The sequence below is a fragment of the Sapajus apella genome, unplaced genomic scaffold, assembly GCF_009761245.1.
Source record: "Sapajus apella isolate SASKATOON/1434 unplaced genomic scaffold, GSC_monkey_1.0 scaffold48, whole genome shotgun sequence".
NCBI lineage: Eukaryota > Metazoa > Chordata > Mammalia > Primates > Cebidae > Sapajus > Sapajus apella.
Window position 1 is genome coordinate 7474123 of NW_022436988.1, and position 8872 is coordinate 7482994.

The window sequence follows — 8872 nt, forward strand, 5'->3', positions numbered from 1 at the left end:
ACTCCGTCTCAAAAAAAAAAATAAATAAAAAATAAATAAATAAATAAATAAAAATTAATTAATTAATGAAAGAGGGCAGAGAGAAGGGCCAGGATGGTCTGGATCAGGGAAGAGCTGGAGAAAGTTTGGAGGGAGGGAAAAAAAAGGCTTTAGGGCAGAGTGAGAAATACTTTGGCCAAATGGATGAAATGTGTTTCCCCTATTGCTCTGATGCTACACAACAATTCGATAACCTAACAGGTAAAAACAGTTGGCCAGGCACAGTGACTCATGCCTGTAATCCCAGCATTTTGGGAGGCCAAGGTGGGCAGATCACAAGTTCAGAAGTTTAAGGCCAGCCTGACCAACATGATGAAACCCCATCTCTACTAAAAATACAAAAATTAGCCAGGTGTGGTGGCATGCACCTGTAATCCCAGCTACTCAGGAGGCTGAGGCGGGAGAATCACACCATTGCACTCCAGCCTAGGTGACAGAGTGAGACTCCATCTCAAAAAAAAAAAAAAAAAAAGGTCTCCTCCTTTGCAAACAAGACAAGGGAAAGAGAAAGAGAAGTGAACAATATGATTTTAAGAAAGTTTCTCATAGCCGGGCACGGTGGCTCAAGCCTGTAATCCCAGCACTTTGGGAGGCCGAGGCGGGTGGATCACGAGGTCAAGAGATCGAGACCATGCTGGTCAACATGGTGAAACCCCGTCTCTACTAAAAATACAAAAAATTAGCTGGGCATGGTGGCACGTGCCTGTAATCCCAGCTACTCAGGCGGCTGAGGCAGGAGAATTGCCTGAACCCAGGAGGCGGAGGTTGCGGTGAGCCGAGATCGCGCCCTTGCACTCCAGCCTGGGTAACAAGAGCAAAACTCCGTCTCAAAAAAAAAAAAAAAAAAGAAAGTTTCTCATAAATAATTTATGTAATTCCCCCTTTGATATTTTTCTCAAGAGACTGCAATGAGATTTGAAGTTGCTTTGCAGTTATTTTTGGATGCTAACACATGGTTCTTTGTATGTGAGTCCTCCATGATCCTGACTCTAGTTTCTTTTTTTTTTGAGATGGAGTCTTGCTCTGTTTCCAGGCTGGAGTGCAGTGGCGTGATTTCAGCTCACTGCAACCTCTGCCTCCCAGATTCAAGCGATTCTCCTGCCTCAACCTCCCAAGTATCTGGAACTACAGGCACGTGCCACCACACTCAGCTAATTTTTTTTTTTTTTTGTTCTTTTGGAGGGGCGGATGGAGTTTCACTCTTATTGTCCAGGCTGGAGTACAATGGCGCGATCTCGGCTCACGGCAAACTCCGCCTTCCAGGTTCAAGCCATTCTCCTGCTTCAGCCTCCTGAGTAGCAGGGATTACAGGCATGTGCCAACACACCCAGCTAATTTTGTGTTTTTAGTAGAGACAGGGTTTCACCATGTTGGTCAGGCTGGTCTTGAACTCTTAACCTCAGGGGATCAGCTCGCCTCAGCCTCCCAAAGTGCTGGGATTATAGGTATGAAACCCGGCCCTGACCAGTATTTTAGGCACTTCCTTTCTATTACTCTTTTCCCTTAGCCATATAAATATTCATTGTCTCCTTTCTCATTAAAACAAAAGGAGGAGGAGGTGGAAGTATCAAGAGGAAAGAGAAGGAAAAGAGAAGAGAGGAAGCAGAAGCAGGAAAAGGTGGAGAAGACCTTCAACATTAGACAGACTGGAGCGTGCGACACTTCTCTGCCATGTAGCTAAGGAATCAGTTAGTAAGTGAACCCCTTCAGTGACACGTCTTGGTTACACCAGGCAGTGTATTAACACCCAGTGACTTCAGCTCAGCTCTTACAGTAAACAGAGAATTGCTGTTTCCTTCCTTCTGTGACCCCGTGGAATATTTACAAGATACAGCTGAAAACTTCATTGTCACATGGTATTAAGATACAGGTTTCGGCGAGGGTGGGGTCACTCACACCTGTAATTCCAGCACTTTGGGAGGCTGAGACGGGTGGATTATGAGGTCAGGCATTCGAGACCAGCCTGGCCAACATGGTGAAACCCTGTCTCTACTAAAAAAAAATACAAACAAATTAGCTGGGTGTGGTGATGTGCACCTGTAATCTCAGCTACTCAGGAGGCTGAGGCAGGAGAATCACTTAAACCCGGGAGGCAGAGGTTGCAGTGAGCCAGGATCACGCCACTGTACTCCAGCCTGGGGGACAGAGGGAAACTCTGTCTCAAAAAAAAAAAGAAAAAAAATACAGGATACAGGTTTTAAGTGTTGTTCAATCAGCCTGGAATAAACCCTTTCAAAACTGACCAGGGTTAGGGTGATCAGCCCGCCTCAGTCTCCCAAAGTCCTGGGATTACGGGCATGAGCCACCATGCCTGGTCTTATTTTTAAAATGAGTACAAACAGGGTCTCACTATGTTGACCAGGCTGGTCTTGAATTCCTGGATTCAGGCAATCCTCCCGCCTCAGCCTCCCAAAGTGCTGGGATTATAGACATGAGCCACCCTGCTCAGCCAAGAAAGGAGGCTTTACAGTAATCTCAGCAACCCAGGCCCTGTGCTAAAGTGGCAGCACCTGGGTGACAAGACTAGATATATTCAGGCCGGGCGCAGTGGCTAACACCTGTAATGCCAGCACTTTGAGAGGCTGAGGCTGGTGGATCACCTGAGGTCAGGAGTTCGAGACCAGCCTAGACAACATAGTGAAACCCACTCTCCATTAAAAATACAAAATTAGTCGGGCCTGGTTGCGGGTGCCTGTAATCTCGGTTACTCAGGAGGCTGAGGCAGGAGAATTGCTTGAACCCAGGAGGCGGAGGTTGCAGTGAGCCCAAGATCATGCCACTGCACTCTAGCAGGGAGTGGGGGAAGGGAGCCAGTGGAGAGGTAAGGAGAGGAGAGGGCAGGGGAGGGGAGGGGAGAGGAGGATGAGAAGCCAATGCCAGCCATGGTGGTCCAGACACTAGCTGACAAGACAGCCAGCCCTACTCCCACCCCAGGAACCTTATCTGGCACTTCATTTCCCAAATACCAATCCCAATCATCTCTGCCTGGCATTCTGGACCCATTTTTGCACGGCTTCTTAGTATTTAAGGTGTAAATATCACTTCATTCACTAAATTTTAAGCTCTTTGAGAGCATGGATAGTGCCTTACTACTTTTTAAATTTTCCCAGATTATCAGAAGGATTGTTGACAGGTACATTTGTGCCCTAACGATGACACCAAAATTCCTCCTGGGGAGGAAACTGTCTTTGTTTAGGAAAATCACTGGTAAATGTTTTAAAAAAGAGACACAGAGCCCAGGCCAGCATGCAACAAAGCAGTAAGAGAATGAGCCCAAATGCTCTGCAGTTTATTTATTTATTTTTATTTTATTTTATTTTTCGAGATGGAGTCTCACTTTGTCACCCAGGCTGGAGTGCAGTGGCATGATCTTGGCTCACTGCAACCTCTGCCTCCTGGGTTCAAGTGATTCTCCTGCCTCAGCCTCCCAAGTAGCTGGAGTAGCTGGGACTATAGGCGCCCACCACCACACCCAGCTAATTTTTCATTTTTAGTAGAGGCAGGGTTTCACCATGTTGGTTAGGCTGGTCTCAAACTCCTGACCTCAAATGATCCACCTGCCTCAGCCTCCCAAAGTACTGGGATTATAGGCACGAGCCACCACTCCTGGCCTATTTATTTATTTATTTTTATTCAGGGGCCATGCTAATCTTCTCTGTATTGTTCCAATTTTAGTATATGTGCTGCCGAAGCGAGCACTATTTATTTATTTATTTTTTTTTTTTGAGACGGAGTTTTGTTCTCGTTACCCAGGCTGGAGTGCAGTGGCGCGATCTCGGCTCACCGCAACCTCCGCCTCCTGGGTTCAGGCAATTCTCCTGCCTCAGCCTCCCGAGTAGCTGGGATTACAGGCATGCGCCACTATGCCCAGCTAATTTTTTGTATTTTTAGTAGAGACGGGGTTTCACCATGTTGACCAGGATGGTCTCGATCTCTTGACCTCGTGATCCACCCGCCTCGGCCTCCCAAAGTGCTGGGATTACAGGCTTGAGCCACCGCGCCCGGCCCTTATTTATTTTTTGAGACGGCATCTCACTCTGTTGCCCAGGCTGGAGTACAGTGGCACAATCTCGTCTCACTGAAACCTCCGCCTCCCTGGTTCCAGCGATTCTCCTGCCTCAGCCTCCCAGGTAGCTGAGATTACAGGCACTCGCCACCACACCTGGCTAATTTTTGTATTTTTAGTAGAGACAGGTTTCACCATGTTGGCCAGGCTGGTCTTGAACTCCTGACCTTAGATGGCCTCCCAAAGTGCTGGGATCACAGGCAAGAGCCACCATGTCTGGCCATAAATGGTTGCCAGGGGCTAGGGTGTGGGAAGAAGAATGAGGAGTGACTGCTTTTTTTTTTTTTGTAATTGTCTCTCTGTTGCTCAGGCAGGAGTACAGTGGTGCAATCTCAGCCCACCGCAACCTTTGCCTTCCTGATTCAAGCAGTCCTTCCACCTCAGTCTCCCAAGTAGCTGGGATCACAGGCATGTGCCACCATGCCCCACTAATTTTTGTGTTTTTAGTAGAGACAGGGTTTTGCTATGTTGGCCAGGCTGGTCTAAAACTCCTGACCTCAAGTGATCTGCCTGCCTCAGCCTCCCAAAGCACTGGGATTACAGGCATGAGCTCACCCAGCATGCATTTTAAAATGAACCAAAAATTTAGAATTGGAAGAGAAAGAGAGGAAAGAGCAGAGAGGAAGGCTGAGCCATGTATAAGGAAGTTGGAGCCTGAACTGTGGAAATGGCAGAGGACTTTGGGAGAAAAATCACTGACACTGAATCTCAAGCTGCTCATGTTTCTACAGTATAAATCCCTGCATCTTCCCAGCTGTTCTACAGAGATCTCCAAATATATAGAAATCTTGTGTGAGTGGTTGGTTTAGTGACAAGTGGCAAGGGAATGTTTCACACCTCAGTCTGTGCTCTTAGATAAGGAACTAGACCCGTGGGATGGTGGGAGAGTCCCTCAAGTAAACCAGTTCATGGGAACCAGAAGCAACCGTGAGAACATAACATCCTGCAAAGAAGCCTTTTTTTTTTCCTTTGAGACGAAGTCTTGCTCTGTAGCCCAGGCTGGAGTGCAGTGGCGTGATCTTGGCTCACTGCAACCTCTGCCTCCCAGGTTCAAGTGATTCTCCTGCCTCGGCCTCTCAAGTACCTGGAATTACAGGTGCGTACCACCATGCCCGGCTAATTTTTGTGTTTTTTTTTTAGTAGAGACAGGGTTTGCCCAATGCAATGGGGCGATCTTGGCTCACAGCAACCTCCACCTCCCAGGTTCAAGCAATTCTCCTACCTCAGCCTCCTGAGTAGCTGGGATTACAGGTACCTGCCACCATGCCCAGCTGATTTTTGTATTTTTAGTAGAGATGGGGTTTTGCCATGTTGGTCAGGCTGGTTTCAAACTGCTGACCTCTGGTGATCCGCCCGCCTCGGCAACCCAAAATGCTGGGATCACAGGCATGAGCCACCACACCCAGCCCCGGAAGTCTTTCTTATTTTTTATTCATTTTTATTTTTTTGAGACAGAGTCTCACTCTGTCACCCAGGCTGGAGTGCAGTGTCACGAGCTCAGCTCACTGGAACCTCTGCCTCCCAGGTTCAACCAATTCTCTTGCTCAACCTCCTGTGTAGCGGGGATTACAGGTGCGCACCACAATGACCAGCTAATTTTTGAATTTTTAGTAGAAATAGGTTTCACCACGTTGGCCAGGCTGGTCTTGAACTCCTGACCTCAGGTGATCTACCCACATTTGCCTCCAAAACTGCTGGGATTACAGGCATGAACCACTGTGCTCGGCCTCAAATAAGTCTTTCGAAGGGAGTTTAAATAGCATTGTCTAGATCTGTAAGGGCCAAAGAATCCCCCTGCTGAACCTAAACCACATTTACACAGCTGCCTCTGGGGTCCTCTAAACTGAGTTGGTTCAACCTGGTAGCTGATGGGAGGAGGTAGCTGGGTTCCTCCCAGGCCAATAGAACATGGGCTCATCTACAGAGGGAGACACATTGGTTGAAACAGGATGGAGATATTCGGGAAGCAGTAAAACATCGTGCAGATGAGCACTCTGTGTCAGTGATAGGTCAGGACCTTGTACGGTGACAGACATGCGTCCTGAAAGTTACAGCTATTTTTGGCTCACCCTTCTCTGCTTTAGAAATACTTTTTTTTCTGGCCAGGTGCAGTGATTCGCGCCTGTAATCCCAGTACTTTGGGAGGCCAAGGCCTCAGGGCAGATCACCTGAGGTCGGGAATTCAAGACCGGCCTGACCAACATGGAGAAACCCCATCTGTACTAAAAATATAAAATTAGCTGGGCAGGGTGACACATGCCTGTAATCCCAGCTGCTCAGGAGGCTGAGGCAGGAGAATCGCTTGAACCTGGGAGGCAGAGGTTGCGGTGAGCCAAGATTGCGTCATTGTGGTCCAGCCTGGGCAACAAGAGGGAAACTCCATCTCAAAAAAAAAAGGAAAAGAAAGAAAAAGAAATACTTTTTTCTTAGAGGCTGAGGCAAGAAGATTGCTTGAGGCCAGGAGTTGGAGGCCACAGTGAGCTATGACAGCTCCAATACACTCCAGCCCAGGCAACAGAGCAAGACCCTGTCTTTAAAAAAAAAAAAACAAAAAAACAGCCTGGCGTGGTAGCAGGCACCTGTAATCCCAGCTGTCTCTCCTTGGCAGGAAATGGTGCTGCTGAATACCCAGTTGCTTCAGCCAAAACCTGGCATCTTTGATTTCTTCCCTTGCCTCCCTTATCATATTCAACTGTCAGCAAGTTCTGTGGGCTCTAACTCCAATTACAACCCTAACCTGTCCACTTCTGTCATTTCCAACTCTGCGACCTGGGTCCAGGCCATCATCAACACCTGCTGTACTAGTTTAATAGCTCCTAAGTAGTGCTCGCTTTGGCAGCACATATACTAAAATTGGAATGATACAGAGAAGATTAGCATGGCCCCTGAGCAAGGATGACACGAAAATTTGTGAAGCGGTCCATGTTACAAAAAAAAAAAAAAAAAAAATAGCTCCTGCTTCTTAGAAGCGGACCCCTGCTTCTTCTCTAGCTCCCTATTGTCCAGATCTCACCCGTCAGAAGGTCTTTCCACACCGGAAGTCAGGTCATGACCCTCCCCTGCATTCCTTCATACTTAAATGGTATTCCATCATACTTAGACTAAAATCCCAGGTTCTTATGGTATATTGGTGGTCTATTACTGCATAATAAACTGCCCTGGAATTTGGTACTTTAAACAATATACATCTAGGCCAGGCGCAGTGGTTCATGCCTTTAATCCCAAAACTTTGGAAGGCCAAAGCAGGTGGGTCACCTGAGGTCAGGAGTTCCAGACCAGCCCGGCCAACATGGTGAAATTCCATCTCTACAAAAAATACAAAAATTAGCCAGGCACGGTGGCGGGTGCCTGTAATCCCAGCTACTCAGGGGGCTGAGGCACGAGAATCACTTGAACTCAAGAGGCGGAGGTTGCAGTGAGCCAAGATCACACCATTGCACTCCAGCCTGGGCAACAGACAAAAAACTCCGTCTCAAAAAAAAAAAAAAAAAACACATCTGGCTAAGTGCAATGACTGACACCTATAATCCTAGTACTCTGGGAGGCTTAGGCGGGCAGATCCCTTGAGTCTAAGAGTCTGAGATCAGCCTGGGCAACATGGAGAAACCATGTCTCTACAAAAAAATAAAAAATTAGCCGGGCATGGTGGCACATGCTTGTAGTCCCAGCTACTTGGGAGGCTGAAGTTGGAGGATTATTTGGGCCCAGGAGGTGGAGGTTACAGTGAGCCTAGATCGCGCCACTGCACTCCAGCCTGGGTGACAGAGCAAGACCCTGTCTCAAAAACATAAATAAATAAATACACATCTTTGTTTCCTGACTTACAGGAAAAGGAAAGGAAAAAAAAATTAAAGAGAGAGAGAGAAAAAAAAACAAAACAATAGACATCTATTGTCACAGACAGTTTCTGCAGGTCAGGAATCTGGGAGCAGCTCTATGGCTAATACTGGCTCTGGGGTCTCTCATGAGGTTAAAGTCAAGATCTCTGCCAGGGCTACAGTCATTGGAAGGCTTGGCTGGGGCTAGGACACCCAAGGTGCCCCACTCACATGAAAAGCTAATGCTGGATGTTGACAGAGACCTCAGTTGCCCATCACATGGACTCTCCACTAGGCTGTTTGAGTGTCCTCAGGACATGGCTTCTGGCTTCCACCAGAGCAAAATAATCCAAGCAAGAACAAGGAGGAGGCCTCAATGTCTTTTAGGATCTCTCCCTGGAAGTCACATCCCATCATTTCTCTAATATCCTATTGGACACAGGCCAGCCCTGTTCAATGTGGGAGGGGACCACACAGGGAGTTAACACCAAGAGGCAGGGATTGGCTGGGCTTGGTGGCTCACACCTATTAATGCCAGCACTTTGGGAGGCCGAGGTGGGTGGATCACTTGAGATCAGGAGTTTGAGACCAGCCTGGACAACATGGTGAAACCCCACCTCTACTAAAAACACAAAAATTAGCCAGGCATGGTGGCACAAGCCTGTAGTCTCAGCTGCTTGGGAAGCTGAGGCAGGAGAATCACTTGAACCCAGGAGGTGGAGGTTGCAGTGAGCCGAGATCGGTCCACTGCACTCCAGCCTGGGCAACAGAGTGAGATTATGTCTCAAAAAAATAAATAAAGTAGGGATCACTGGGGGCCCTCATAGAGCCAGCTGTCACATGTGACCTGCAGGCCCTTCCTGTTTCCATCCTTGCTTCCTGCCACTCCTTGCCTCCAGGCTCAACATATTCGAGCCACATTGGCCTTCTCTCTTTTCCTGCAGCATAC

At 47.8% G+C, this 8872-nt stretch overlaps 2 non-coding genes across 2 annotated transcripts; one reads left to right on the forward strand and one right to left on the reverse strand.

Annotated features, from left to right (window-relative positions):
• Positions 1-3630: 3630 nt before the first annotated feature.
• On the reverse strand, positions 3631-3738 carry LOC116525868. The gene has a single exon (XR_004257864.1). It is a non-coding gene; the product is annotated as a U6 spliceosomal RNA (small nuclear RNA).
• A 3190-nt stretch (positions 3739-6928) lies between these two features.
• On the forward strand, positions 6929-7035 carry LOC116525866. Its single transcript, XR_004257862.1, has one exon. It is a non-coding gene; the product is annotated as a U6 spliceosomal RNA (small nuclear RNA).
• The last annotated feature ends 1837 nt before the right edge of the window (positions 7036-8872 follow it).